The sequence below is a fragment of the Mesoplodon densirostris genome, chromosome 11, assembly GCF_025265405.1.
Source record: "Mesoplodon densirostris isolate mMesDen1 chromosome 11, mMesDen1 primary haplotype, whole genome shotgun sequence".
Lineage (NCBI taxonomy): Eukaryota > Metazoa > Chordata > Mammalia > Artiodactyla > Ziphiidae > Mesoplodon > Mesoplodon densirostris.
The window spans coordinates 17,363,076-17,378,527 of NC_082671.1; the positions used below are offsets into that span (position 1 = coordinate 17,363,076).

The 15,452-nt window shown below is 41.2% G+C and overlaps 1 pseudogene; it reads right to left on the reverse strand.

Annotated features, from left to right (window-relative positions):
- Positions 1 to 458: 458 nt before the first annotated feature.
- On the reverse strand, positions 459 to 1,920 carry LOC132498956 (major facilitator superfamily domain-containing protein 1-like; annotated as a pseudogene).
- Positions 1,921 to 15,452: the final 13,532 nt, after the last annotated feature.

Consider the following 15,452-nt stretch of genomic DNA (forward strand, 5'->3'; position numbering starts at 1 on the left):
GCTATTTGTGGAAATGAGACTTCATAAAAATATCTTTCAAATATTCCCTATTACTAAAGGGAATGCCTATTAAAATGCCATTGTTTATCCTATATAAAATATCCTACCCCCTCAAAAACTTTTTTTTTTTGCTTTAAGATAAAGAAAAGGCCATATTCCTAAGATACACTTTGTGAAAATTATCTCAATACAAGATCCAAAGACTTTCATTATTTACTGTCCTTACTCAAAATCACCTGCATGTACCAGATGCAATTTTCTAAACTTCATCATTGATGAGCCTATTCCAAAGCAGAATTCTTCAGCAATACAAAAGACACAGGCTAAAATAGTCTTCACAGTTATACTTTAAAATAGATGTATTCAAAATATAAATATAATAATTCTTCAGACCATTATTTTTCCTAACGACTAAACTCTAAATTAAAAAAAAGAGGAAGTTTTCAAACCAATGATGTGTGCAGCCCACTCTCATGACACAGTCATTTAAACTTCTCATTCTGAATGAGAAAGTTTTATTTCATCCCTTTGTCTTGCAGAATAATTTAGGTTCCCACCTTGGGCACGATTCACCAAGTAGAGTAAGACCACAGATAAAAGTGAGAAAGAAACACAGGCAATGAAGAAAACTCCTAAAAACAGATATCCCCAAGTATCCAATATCATGCCAGCAATGATGGAAATGACTGCCAACCCAAGATTCTGAATGGACTGCATGAAGCCATATGCAGTTCCCAGTTGATGTTTGGGAACTACAAATGCCACCATTGGCCACAATGCACAGGCAAGCAATGAGTAGAGAGTCCCAGGAGACACATAGCAATCCAAGGGTTCCACAGCCTGAAGGCCAGCATCATGTGGGAAGCAAGAGTGGTCACCACTGCACACACAACCCAGATGATGTTCTTTCCTGTTTTATCCACCAGAATCCCAAATATTGGGGACATGGGAGCTGATATTACATACACAATACTGTTAATAGCACTCGCTGCCTGGGAGGAAAAGCCAGATTTCTCTGTAAAGAAAACTTTCCCAAGTTCAATGAAAGGGAACACAGCAACATAATAGCAGACACAGATGATAAATATCAGCCACATGGGGAAGGAGAAGTCCTTCACATCAGTTAACTTTATGACTTAAGCTGTTTTTCCTTGTTCTTTATGAAGGATGCGTTCTGCTCTCTGATCCAAGTAAGCAAGGGCCAAGGCACAGACTAGTGAAAGAATACATGTTATACCCCCGATCCTATGTGTGACCCCAAGGGTTGTATGACCAGCAGAACCCAATGAAGCTTCAACCTTAGAATACAGCCATCCCATGAGGTTCATGTTTACTGTACTTCCAATTCTAGCCATGCTAAGTTGGAGTCCAAACACCAAGTTTAATTCTTTGCCTTTAAACCAACTCACAGCATATGTATTCTGGGCAACTGCTAAGGACTCCCCACCAATCCCAAACACAAACCTTCCAAATTCCATCAACCAAAAAGCATGAAATATTCCACCCAGAGCAAAAACAACCTGTCCAACGCAAACAAAGCAACTAAACATAATGGCGTCCCCTTGTATTCCAAATACGCAGTCTATCAAAAAGCCACCAAAGAAACACAAAACTACATTGGGCCAAGAATACCGGGCATACAGCATCATGAATTTCATGGTATTCACCTGAATATCCCGTTTAACCTGAGTCTGAAAGGCAGCAGGATTATCATAGCAAAAATAGCTGCCGAAACCAAGGAAGCACGTCAGCAACAGCACCAAAAGCTGGTGCGCCAGGCGACTGGGGTCGCAGAGGGTTGGCAGCGCCCCGGGGGCAGGGGGAGGTAATGGGCAGTGGGGGGGGGGCGCCTCTGCTGGCCTCGTTGGGGCCACCAGGCAGCGGCACCCTCGCTTCCTCCTCCTCCTCCATCGGGCCAATGGGAGACCAAGAGACGACAGTGACTCCTGAGAGTGTACTTTTGATACACAGAAATCTTTCATTTTAGTGAAGTTCTATTTATCTAATTTTGTTGCCTGTACTTTTGGTTTCATGTTTAAGAAACCATTGTCAAATCTAAGGTCGTGAGGGTTTGCCCCTATATTTTCTTCTAAGAGTTTTATAGTTTTAGTTTTGTATTTATTGAAATATAGTTGATGTACAATGTTGTGTTAGTTTTAGTTGTACAGCAAAGTGATTCAGTTATATATATATCTATTCTTTTTCAGATTCATTCTCTTAGATTGTTACAAGATACTGAGTATAATTCTCTGTGCTGTACAGTAGGTCCTCATTGGTTATATATTTTTTATATATAGTCGTGTGTATATGTTAATCCCGAACTCCTAATTTATCCCCCTCCCCCTTCCCCTTTGGTAACCATAAGTTTGTTTTCTGTGCCTGAGTTATTACTCAGCCATAAAAAAGAATGAAATAATGCCATTTGTAGCAACATGGGTGGACCTAGAGATTATCATACTGAGTGAAGTAAGCCAGGCAGAGAAAGACAAATATCATATGATATCAGTTATATGTGGAATCTTAAAAAATGATACAAATGAACTTACTTATAGTTTCAGTTCTTAAATTTAAGTATTTGATCCACTTTGTTAATTTTTGTATATTCTGAGTTAGAGGTTCAACCTTATTCTTTTGTATGTGGATATCCAGTTGTCCCAACATCACTTATTGAAGAGACTATTCTTTCCCTATTGAATAGACTTGGTACCATTGTCAAAAACTATCAATGTATGAATTTATTACTGGACTCCATTGATTTTTATGTCTGTCTTTATACCAGTACTACCCTGTCTTGATTACTGTATTTTTGTAGTAAGTTTGAAATCAGGAAGTATGAGTCCTCCAACTTTATTTCACATATAGCTTTTAATTAATGATTTATAACCACCAGACTTTCATTCCTTTTCTCCAGAGCATAAATTCTCAGAAACTGCTCTAATTATATTTTTCTTAAAATGTTTATTTCCTCAAATTCTCCAAGTCCTGATACATTGCACCTGCTAAACCGTTTCTTCCCACTGGTGTATCATCTCAGTTCACCACGGGTGAAAATAACAATTGAACTGTCTACTTTGATCCAGGTCTCTTAGAACCTAGTTTTATAATATTCTTCTGGCTCCTTCTGGCCCATGTTGAGTAGGTGGAGGGCAGGTAGGAGGACCTGGAGTTACCTGAGATCCACCACCAGCGATGGGGGTCTCATTGCTAGTCATCCAGAGAATATTCAAATAAAAAAATCTCATCTTCGTATTTGCTTTCTCAGAGGGTACTGGTACTAACTGAAGCAGACTCTGAGACAGACATTAGTGTGCAGGGAACTTATTAGGGGCCCAGTATTTGTTGGGGAAGGAAAGGAAGAGGCACTGGGCAGAGGCAGAAATTAGGCCGTGATGTGGTCTCAACGTAGCCTCAGCCAACTTCATGGGGAGCTCAGAAGCTGGGGAGGCCCTGCAGAGTTGACCCGAGTTGGGGTGAGAGAGTCAGTAAACTTGTGTACGGACTATTCATCTTAGGGGCTTCTGTTTATGGGGGATGCAGCTGTCTTCAGCTGAAGTCAGTTCCTGGAGAGGGCTGAGAGTTGAGGAATCTGCCAGCAGCTCTTACAGCCACTGAGAAATAAGCCCTTCAGCCCTGAAAAGGGGATCTGAATGCTTATCACAGAGCCCACCATCAGAATCTGTCAACCAAGAAATATAATTCCAGTGATATATCTGAGGCAGTTACAGGCTTTTGGCATCCTCTTATTTTCCCACTGATACGAAAGAGGGTGTTGGAGAGCAGAAAGGCATTAGGCACTGGAGGTAGTACAGGACCAAATCCAGGGGGATTGTAGAGAAGGCTAAAGTTGCTGAGGGGAGAGAAAACAGTTCTCTGATTCCATGATTGCATCCAAGATCTGCTTCCACTCAGTTGTGAAGGAATGGAAGCAGAAGGCTATATTTAATTTAATATAATTTTTAAATTTTTTGCCTTTACACAGCAGATATTTATCTTCTCACAGTTCTGGAGGCCAGAAATCCAAAGTCAAGGTGTCACCAGGGCTGTTCTCCCTCCGAAGGCTCTAGGGGAAGATCCTTCCTTGCCTCTTTCAGCTTCTGGTGGCTCCAGGTATTCTTTGGCTTGTGGCTGTGTTGCCAGGCCTTCTCCTCTCTATTTTCTCCTCCTCTGTTTCCACTTCGATATGGTTTTCTTCTCATTGGTCTGTTGTGTAGTCATTGCTCGGTCAGCCTTTAGGTTTTTTCAGAGGTAGTTGTTCCATATGTAGCTGTAGACCTGGTGTATCCATGAGAGAAAGTGAGTTCAGGATCTTTCTACATTGCCACCTTGAACCAGAACTGCTGCATTTTTTTTTTTTTACGATTATTTGCTTTTTGTTCTTCAGGAACTTAGCAGAGATCTTCTCTAACCCTACAGCACCGGTGTGACTTTGCATGGTTTGTGAAGATTTCTTCACCTAAATAAAGGAACTTTATTTTCAGAGGATTCTTGTTAGAGGTGTCATTTTGTTGGAGTTCACTGTTAGTGTCAATGACGTCGATTTATTGGTGTTACATGTTGGGTTTTCCAGGATTCACGCTCTGAGACAGGGGTTATTGTTATGGTTGTATATTAGGGAGTGTCCTTGGGGTGAGACCTATAAGCAGGGCTGGGCAGGTGAGGAACCCAACTAGATAGAGGCTGGCAGCCTCTGCTGACCCCATGGGGAGCTCTGGAGCTGAGAAGGCCTGTCAGAGATGCCTCACATTGGGCCAGAACTTCCAGTCCTTTATCCCTTGATTAGTCATTGTATGCAGGCTACTCCTGGAAGGGTGTGACTTTGGGTGAAGGGGTTCAGTGTGGCCGAGGCAGAGGGAGTCCTGAGGAGGCTGCCAGGCAAGGCCACACGCTCCGACTTTCTCAGTGTCACGTGGCTCATAAGTGTCAGAAATCTAGATTTTCTGACTCCTACTTAGGAGATCTTTCCTCTCTCAGATGCTACCCCTCACCTCCTGTAACTGCACAGTGGGACCAGCACCAAGCTTGCCACTGTGTTTTCTGGGCCTTGTTCTTGGCTGCAGTGGTTGAGCTGTGTGGACTTTTTGTGAAAGTAATATTTTTGAAAGACCTCAGGTGGCCTAGGTTTAGCAGAGTCAGCTCCAGGACTGGCTGAGGCAAAGCATTCCTCGAATGGATTCACCGCTAATTCACCAAGTTCTCTTGGACAATTTATAATAAATCTGAAGGGACACCGAACCGGCCAGCTTGCTCCCCACTTTTGTTCATTTCCAGGGTGGATACGGAGTTTGGCGTCTCACTGGCTCTTTTTGCTGCCTGAATATGTCAGTCTTGAACTAAAAATAGCCTGCAGCTTACTGGGGTCGGTGTGGGTTGACTAGAGCTCAACTTCTCAGCAACTCGGAGGAGGTTGGAAAGGAAGATGAAGGGGATCATTAAAGGAAAGAGACTTTATTTAGTGGTTAATATAGATGGCTTTGAGCTTTAGAAAATAAGAGTGATTGCTTCATGAAGTCTAGGTTAACCAAAAGGAGGTTATTTATCAACATTAGGAGAGCAAGGAATTGTTTTGCAGTTGTGTAGGCACGATAGGAGAGAGGCAATGACTGGTGGCTTAGGAGGCACTATGGAGGTAAACCAAAGAGTGTAGCCCAGGAGTGGATATGGAGTCAGTCTCTGGATGCTAGTTCTGATTCTGCTACTTACGAGCACATACCTTTGGGTCAAAGTCTTGCTCTCTCTTGGTTTTAGATTTTCCATCTTTAGAATGGGTCCGATTACATATGATTTGCCTTATTCCTTCGATGGTTACAAGGAGCAAATGAAATAATAGATGTACATGTGTGAAGTTCCATAGACAGAAGAATAAATTTCTAGGGCTCTCTCACATGAATCTCAAGGCTTTGGGCAATTCTTGAGACTCTGGGATACATACGAAATGGATAGAGTTTGGAAGATCATAGATCTGGGAGGTCCTAATTACCTCAGGAAGCATGGTTTTAGAGGAAGGAAACCGGTTCCTAGTTCCTCTTCTCTAACTTCCAGGAGTCTTGATTCCTCTGTTCTTTTGGAGGTTCTCTGGAAATTGAGACTTCACTGGGCCCTTATAGGTGGCTTTAGTCTGTTTGGCCCGGTCTCAACTGTCTTGGACAAAATGAGCTTCTCTTGGAGCAACTAAAAGTTCAGGAAATGAGTCAGAATGACTGATAGTAGCTAGTGGTGCAAGATGATGCAGCTCTAACAAAAACATATTCTTTGTGTAGAAATGGAAGGTTTGAGAAAAAACTCACATCTCTTGTGAGAACTCAGTCAAGTAATAACGAAATTTTGGAATGAATATTCTCTACAGATTCCTGATGAAGATACGTATGTGAGAAGACCATGATGTTTCACGGAAGACATAGCAGAAGCAGGACTCATCTGCTCTATTGAAGTAACCTTCTGACTCATCTTACTGTGTCTAGTTTCCTCTGTTCCAGTTCATTCTTCACACTGTCGAAAGAGTTACCTCTCTCAATCTGCTTGTGCTGTTTTTCCTGCTTAGCTCTGTTGCTTTCAAATTAAGGTCTAAATTCTTCAGCATAGCATATGCTAGACTCTAGGGCAGGGATTTTGTTTGCCATGTGCCTACATTATCTAGGATAATTTCTAGCAAATAGTTAAATGCCCAAATGTTCATGAATTTGTTTATGAATTAATAAAGAACATTCATGATTGGGCTTTAATCCACCTTTTCAGTTACCTCTCCTGTCCCCTCTTGCTCTACCTATTGGGGACAGGTGACTTGCTGTTCCCCAAATCAGTTTGCTTATTTCAATCTGTGTCTTTGAAAGACTTTTCTCGCTGACTGGAATGATCCCCTTTATCAACTGTGGCTGAAAAATATTCTTTTGATTCTTTAATATTCAGCTCAGTTGTCACCACTTCTTTGATGACTTTGTTGACCCTCATGGTCTGTGTTCCATTCGACTTTGTTCTGCAGTGGTCACACTTCGAATGCTGTAAAGCAATTCTGTCCATGTCTGTGTCCCTCACAAGGTCTCATCTTGCTTATCTTTGTCAAGTTCCTGGGCATAATAGGTGGTTAATTAATGTGTGTTGAATGATCAAATGGATGTATTTTATGATGAACCAGTTAGCTTAGTGATAAGTGTACCATGTTCTCTCCATGGGCTATAATTAAGGAACTGGAATGAAAGACAGGTCAGACAGTAGGTACTGTGTTCAAATACTGTTTTGTTCTCAGGTTCCAAGATGAGAACTAGCAACATGTTTCATGGTCACAAACCTTATGGGCTCAACGGCTAATCACAGGTTTAAACTCTGGTGATAATGAGGTGTGTTCTCCCCATGAAGTATCCTCTGTCATTTGGGAGAAAACTCTCTTCGGAAGGTACTGACTGCGCTACCAAGATGGCTTAGTATTTAACACATTCCCAGTAATAACTCAGTACAATTTTTCTTTTACTCCTACTGGAGGAACAATTTAAAGTATTTGTATATTGGATGGCAAGACTTTGTGTAACAGACTAGATTTTGTGAGACAGCGACTCAAAATAATGTGATTTAGTGTCTCACACAGTACCTAATACAGTAATATAATCATTAATATATTACATCACCTTGGAAATAAATTCTTACTTGTTTGGATCTTTATTGCAGAGGGGCAGTTATGATCTATGGTAAAAATGGAAACATATTTCAAAGTTAAGCAAAACCCTGGAGAAAGTTTTTCATTTCTCTTTCCCATGTTTCATACTTACTGGTCTTAAATAACTCTTTAGTTGGTTAGAACCTCTTTAATGATAACCAGGATGCAGAATTAATTAATGACTTGTTAGCATTGTGAGATCTGGGGACAAAACAGAATGTTCTGGATCCTCAGCCGTATTGTATTATCATGCCCATTTTAAGGATCACATATCACCTGTGATGCCCCAGCACCATATTTTGATTATTATGGGATATCTGGAATTAATTTAAGACAGTCCTTTACTTTCTTACACCTCCCTGGTTAGCTATATAGTGAGAGTATAGTTAATTTTTAGCTCTCCCAACACAGATTGTTCCAAATCTGCTGTTCCACTATCAACTTTCCTAATCTACTCTATGTCCTTGTATGCTGGTCTGGCTTATTTATATGTTGTAAGCTCTCTGTGCCAAAGGAATCCATCTCTGTGTCATCTGATCTACATAAAAGTCTTGTGAAGTGAATATTGTCCTCTCTATTTCATGGAAGGGAAAATGGGCTAAGAAACATTTGCAAGACCATGCTACTAGTATTCATTCATTCACCAACTATTTAATGAGCTCAGTGCAAGACACTGAATTGATAGTTGTCAAAAGGGGATCTTTGCCCTCATGGAGCATATATTCTAGTGGATGTATGTTTTAGAGCCTTTGACTTCAAGACGGACACATAGCCAAGCACCCCAGACTATAAGATTCTTGAAAATAGGGACCCTATTCAGGGACTGTATCAGTTCAGTTACTGAATTGAATGGAATTCTGGCAACTAGGATTTATTCTTATCTGCTCTCCCTTGTTTTCTCCTTAGTGGATGTTTAACAAGGTGAATACCTATGTGTGGGTAGAACAAATGGATAGCCAGTTCCTAAGCTGGTGTCCTTTGATGGCTTTTCTTTCCCCCAAGTTCCCACCAGTGGCCACTTAACTGAAGGTACTGTCATTTCTGGCTTCCCCTAATAAGCTTCAAATGTATATGGTATGGGAAATGCATAATCTAGTAACTTAATACCTCAGTACAAATTAGGTAAACAGCCTGTTTTGGCTAGAGGGGCCCAGGTCTGAAGCATATGCCAAGAAAGTAGAAGTCCAGGTAGGTTGTTTTGACTGAGACGTTTGTTTGTTTGTTTGTTTTTCTTCAAGTGAAGCTGGCTGTGGCCTAAGTAACTAGGGTGAATCACAAGGCCTGGGGCAGTGAAGGTGAGGATGTATATGGAAGTATAGATCAAGTGCTAAGGAGCTTCGGATGATATATGGGCAGTGTGTGAGACTGCGTGTGTGTGTGTGTGTGTGTGTGTGTGTGTGTCACAGTTTGCCTTAAGCACAGTTTGTATCCAGGAGTTGTCATGTGTAACTAAGACAGCAGCGCCCAAGTGAAACTTGTGTTTCTCCTTGGATTTGGCTGCTGAAAGACTGTACAATTTATGTAGTGCTTTCATTAATGGGACCCCGTTATAGTTCCCGGGTTAGGTTGGGTCAGCAGTGCATCAGAAGGCCAGTGCTGTATATTACTCACCAGCTAAGAGGATGCTCCCAGCCATGTATTACCATGACAGTAGCTTCTATTCCATGGTGCCCATTTTTCACTTAAGGAAGAATTAAGGGAAGAAATGGCACAAATGGATGTTGTTGCTATAGATAAGGGGCTAGAGTAGCTTTGTGGTCTTAATTGAAAACCTGTTATAGAGAAGGGGTACTCAGAGGCAGGAAGCAAGAGGTGTTCCACACAGCTAGCTAAACTAAATGGGAATGTGATTCTTAACGACTCTTGAGACAGTGCTGAGGACAGTAACGGTTGTAATATTTTTGAAGAGCAGTGTGTAAATCCAATAAAAGGAGAGAAGAGATTTCTCATTTTCCTGTTTTTGGAGCCAGCAGGATTTCCAGCTGCATGTAATTTCAGGAAGTAATGTGACTATTTATTCAGTAATAGTTTGCAAATTTCCTGGGAAATGATGAAATTGTTCTGATGGAATTAAAATGGCTATTGAAACATATGTCATAATATTTGCCAAGTATTGTTTCTTGTCTGTTTAAACCATATTAATTTATTTCAAAATGGAAGTAAAATCTTAACAAATACTTCATATAGGCATATTTTCCCGGAGTGAAAATACAGTATCAAAATTCACATCACCAAAGCCAATCAAACAGGGCACATGGACACGTGAAACCACAACTTCGGTAAGTGCTCAGCAAGAAAGGCACATGGTGCTGTGATGATACCTGAGCATTGATGGAAGGCTTTCGTGGAAGTGGAATTAAAGCCAAGACCTAAAGGATGACTAGGAGTTAGTTGAGACTCGTGGCAAGAGTCCTCCGGATGGCAGACAGAATCTTCAAATGCCTGTGGTGGAGAGAAGCAGTACAGAATGTAGTTTGGGGATGGATGGCCAGGGCTCATGGTACAATATAGGCTGGAGAGTCGGGGGTTAAACCCAGTGAGGTTTGTAGACCATGTGAAAAATCTTCATCTCTATTTTAAGAGCAAGTAGATGCTGTAAAGGGGTTTTAATAGCAGGGGTGAGAGTGGAGGGTGATACAATACAATCAAATCTCTGCTTTGGCCACAATGTAGAGGCTGGATTGTAGAGGGACAGTAGTTCAGGTGGCCTCATTACTCAGAAATGAGAAAGAAGGTTAGATAAGCCTATGGACGTGGACGTGCTTTAAGGTTTGGTTTACATGAATGTACAGTATCCTCTCACCAGATTCTCACCTATACTCACAGCAGCACACACCCAGGAAGCTGGTGGAAGATGTTTAAGAACCTTTTCTTCAGAGTCCAGTCCTTGGTTGTCTTCTCTTGCTTAGCATCAGGAAGACAAATGGTTTTTTAATTCAAGCGCCAACTCTGGTTGGTTGGTAGTGGATGCCAGGGGAGCAATACTGAGAAGGTTTCTGAAATCCTCTTTGGGTTTAGCAAGAGAGTGCTCCGATAGCTTTGTGATGCTTCCCCTGGGCACGGAGCTAAGAGTCCTGAGAGTGGTGGTGTGCATTTCCCTCCTCTGTATCCCCTTAGTCCTTACCATGGCTTCGTTATGCATATTGTGCTGATTCAGAGTTTTTGATTTTTTTTTTTTTTTTTTTTTTTTTTTTTTTTTTTTTTGCAGTACGTGGGCCTCTCACCGTTGTGGCCTCTCCCGTTGCGGAGCACAGGCTCTGGGTGCGCAGGCTCAGCGGCCATGGCTCACGGGCCCAGCCGCATCGCGGCATGTGGGATCTTCCCGGACCGGGGCATGAACCCGTGTCCCCTGCATCAGCAGGCGGACTCTCAACCACTGCGCCACCAGGGAAGCCCCCAGAGTTTTTGATTTTTTAAAAATTTGACTCAAATCTGTACCTCTAGGTGAGTTCTTTCCCAAATTGGAGATAATTTCCAGCTTTCTATAGAACTTCTCTTCCTAGATGTCTTGTGGTAACTTAAACATTGTGTCTCAACATTGACTACATTATTTTCCCTTGTCAAAGGGATTAGTTCTGTCATGTTTCCTATTTTAGTTAATGACATCATCACCATTCCTGTTTCCTAAGCTAGAAACAGAAGATTCATCCTTGCCTCTTTGCTTTACCTTTCTCCCTTACATCCAGTTGAGAAAAATATTCCATTAATCCTACTTTATTTTTTTATTCTTAAAAATTTTTAATTGAAATACAGTTGATTTACAACATTATTAATTTCTGCATACAAAGTGACTCAGTTATACATATATATTCAATCGTACTTTATAAATGTCTCTGGAATCCTGAGTCTCCTCTCTGTTCTATGATATTACAATCGCCCTAGTTCAGTGTCTAGTTTTCCTCCTAGAGATAAGGAAGTCACAGTCTCCTAGCTGGTTTCTCATTATTACATCCTACCTGCACCCTGATTAGCTTTTCTACTACAACCAGAATCGTCTTTCTAAATCTGATCATGTCATTCTTCTGTGGAAATTCCCTTCTTGTGTATAAATAACACGCAATGACCTCTCCTTAGCTTAGAAGCCTTTAATGGGTGGACCTGTACTTGTCCCCATCATTTCTCACTCTTCACACCATGCACGCCATTGGTCAAATGTGCTGAAGCTCTTGCTGCACCTGAGACTTGCCGTACTCCTTCATGGCTATGTATCTGTACAAGCTGTACTGTCTGCCTGGGCTGTCCTACTCACGCTACTCAAAGTTGTACCAGTCTTTTAAGTATCAGTTTAAACATCCTTCTGGGTCCAGTTAATTTCTCCAGAGATGAATCTTTTCATATCCTGTTTTTGAGGTACAAGTCTGGCTGCCAGCATCCCGGAAGCCTAGGACTACCACTCTTCAACATGTAGATTTTCACATCATCCCTTTGTTTGTGACATGGTGCTTCATGCCCTCCCTCTACTGTGCCTTTTGGTTTGCATTCTCCAGGGCAGACTTTCTTTTTCCAAGGTGCAGGAGTGGTACTTGCCCCAACCCTCATAGCCACTTTCATAAACACTCTTTGCCTCTAATTCCTATACTTTTCTGGGATTCTGCAGTACAACTGGTCATGGGTCGTATTTGTTCATCCTCTGAATGTATTCAACTGTCTCAGATCTGTTAAAAATCAGTTACCATCCATTCATTTGCTTTCCATATCCCCAAATTTTGTTAACATCTCTCCTTTGCTGTTGTATTCATTCTATTTGTCTGGTGGATCCCTCACTTTTTATTTCGTAACTGTTCTCTTTGAGTCCATTTATATTAGTGGAGTTTCATTTATTCAGTCTTCTATTTGTTCAGTCAACCATGTTTCATCAGAACCTGTGCAGTTGTTTTCCAGTTATGCTCTTTGTCATATACTTATTTATCTTTAACAAAGGGGATATGTGAGCATCAAAGAATCAGCATCTATTAGAACAAGGAGCTTTTGGAATCAAGGCTTTGGCAGATCTTTACAGCTCCATCACTCACGACATCTCCACATGTATACTGTCGTTCAGTCACACCAACTGACCTGTACTTTGTTGTTTTGATACAGTTTTCTAAAGACAGTTGTTGATTATGTTCTCTGGATTTGGAATTCCTTTTAGCTAGGGTAAACCTAGATAAAAATCTCTCAGTCTTTTAAATTTGGTTCAAGTGCCCTTTATTCTGGAAGCATTTCCCTATCCAACCCCAGGGTGTGATTTATACACTCTGTCTTTATCCTTCATCTAAATGCCTCTGCTGGGCTCTTACAATGTCTTTGCCTTCTTGATTAGAAGAATTATCAATGTATCATAATACTGATTTTCTTGCCTATTCTACAAACTAGACTGAGCTCTTTGAGACCAGGGTCTGTGTTTATTCCTACTGTATCCTCCTCCTTACCTGTACTACAAAGTAGCACTCAATACCCATTTGTTGAATTAATGATGACATGATACCCTACTCATAGAACTGATCTGTTTTCCTTCCTTTAGGAATTCTGTCTTACCAGGGGTGCTTTTTTCATAGTTGCAACCACTCTATGGACTCAATGATCAGGAAACAATTTGCAGAGAATACACGTATACGGGAAACATGCAGTTACTGCAGGTCGAGCGCGTGTTTTTGATTGTGGCACTGGGCAGCTTGATGAACCTTGCAAGCACCCTTTAGAAATTCTCAAGTCTACATACTGCAGGTGAAATACATTTGATGTTGAAGCAAGTGGCTAATTATTGAGAATTGGTTGATTATTAATGCAGTAGCCTCTTGTTCAATCTGTTATGCATATGGGAAACACAGCTAAAAATATCATGACTGCTCTGAAAAAGCCAGTCCAAAAAAAAAAAAAAGCAGTTAGCTTGAACAGCTGGAAGCATATTTTGCCAGGATATGTATTTACTAATATTTGAGTAACATTGGTTCACAATTTTTACTTAGGGTAATAACATCACTCAAATCCCCAGAGGAGGAAAATATCTTTATGCTAGGTATTTCTCTAAGCATTCCCCCTTTTTCCTCTTCTTCCTCCCCACAACTTCAATCACATAGTCAGAAATCTATGATACATAATTTCAAAGACCCAAGAGGGAAAATAGAGAGGCAGTATAGTAACTCATATAAAGCACAGGGTCTGGGCATAGGTTGCCTCAGTTTGAGTCCCATCTTCAATAGTACTAAGTGTATGACTGTGGAGAAGGTCATACACTTAGTACCCTTATGTACCTCATTTGTAAAACAGGGTTACAAAGATTGATCTTAGTGTTGTTGTAGGGTTAAATGAGATAATACTTACAAATCTCCTAGGGAAATGCTTAGCATATCATAGTCAGTCAATTATTGCTATTATTCCCATACAGTCTTTAAAAAAATATATTTATTTATTTTTGGCTGTGTTGGGTCTTCATTGCTGCGTGTGGGCCTCCTCTAGTTGCGGCGAGCAGGGGCTACTTTTTGTTGCAGTGCTCAGTCTTCTCATTGCGATGGCTTCTCTTGATGTGGAGCATGGGCTCTAGGTGCGTGGGCTTCAGTAGTTGTGGCATGCGGGCTCAGTAGTTGTGGCGCACGGGCTTAGTTGCTCCACGACATGTGGGATCTTCCCGGATCAGGGCTCAGACCCATGACCCCTGTATTGGCAGGTGGATTCTTAACCACTGTGCCACCAGGGGAGTCCCCCATATAGTCTTGAGGCTATATATCAGTATTGATCCTTTTTCGAGGTGTGGTGCTAAATTTCTATTTTTTCCCATAATTCTTTATGTTACTGGTGTGATGTATATTCACACCAGTAACATAAGGAATTAGTGCCAAGATCCCCCATGTGTGCTTTGATTAATGCTTCTTAGTATTTGTAGCATTCTAGGCTCCAACTTTTAGCTCTCACTGAGGAAAGGGAGTGTTTATGGCCAAGGAACAAGTGTGCCTTTTGGTCAGTATCCTGTTTAATTCCTATATCACATGCGTTTTTTCTCTAAGGGTGAACTCTCTAAAATTGAACTTACAGAAATCTCAAACAGAAAAGTGCAATTTATTAGGTTTGTCAACCCACAGGAGTTATTGATTAAATATCTAAAGTAGTAGCTGTGTTGTAAAATCTGATACAAAATATCAGAATGGGGCTTCCCTGGTGGCGCAGTGGTTGAGAGTCCGCCTGCCGATGCAGGGGACTCGGGTTCATGCCCTGGTCCGGGAGGATCCCACATGCCGCGGAGCGACTGGGCCTGTGAGCCATGGCCGCTGAGCCTGCGCGTCCAGAGCCTGCGCTCCGCCACAGGAGAGGCCACAACAGTGAGAGGCCCGCATACCGCAAAAAAAAAAAATTAGTATTCCAGAAGGAACCAATAGATGTCAGATAGGCCGGTAGGATCTGTAATAATGGATGGACTCACTGAACAAACTTTAACAGGATAAGTCACTCAAGTAAATGTAATGTGACTTCCCTATGAGAACTTTTTTCTGAATAAAATGACCAGGTCTATTAAGAAGTAAAAGGAGAAGTTTAAGTACTTCACTAAGACTTTCAAAAAGTCTTTGAAAATATTTTCAAACATAACTATCAAATTAGTCACTGTGAACTTGGAAAAATGTTTTAAAATGTAGAGGTTTAGAGACAGAAGATAAATAGTAGAGAGATACAGATACTTCTTGAGGTGAAGAAAATTCATAGTGTTGGGTGCTAGGGTTTGGAGGAAGGGAGTGAAAGTGTGTGCTACCCAGGAGCAAAGAAATGTAGTTTGCTTCCAACAGCTGACTCGGTAGCTGTTGAGCTGTGTTTTGACTGTTGGGGAAGCAGAACAGCA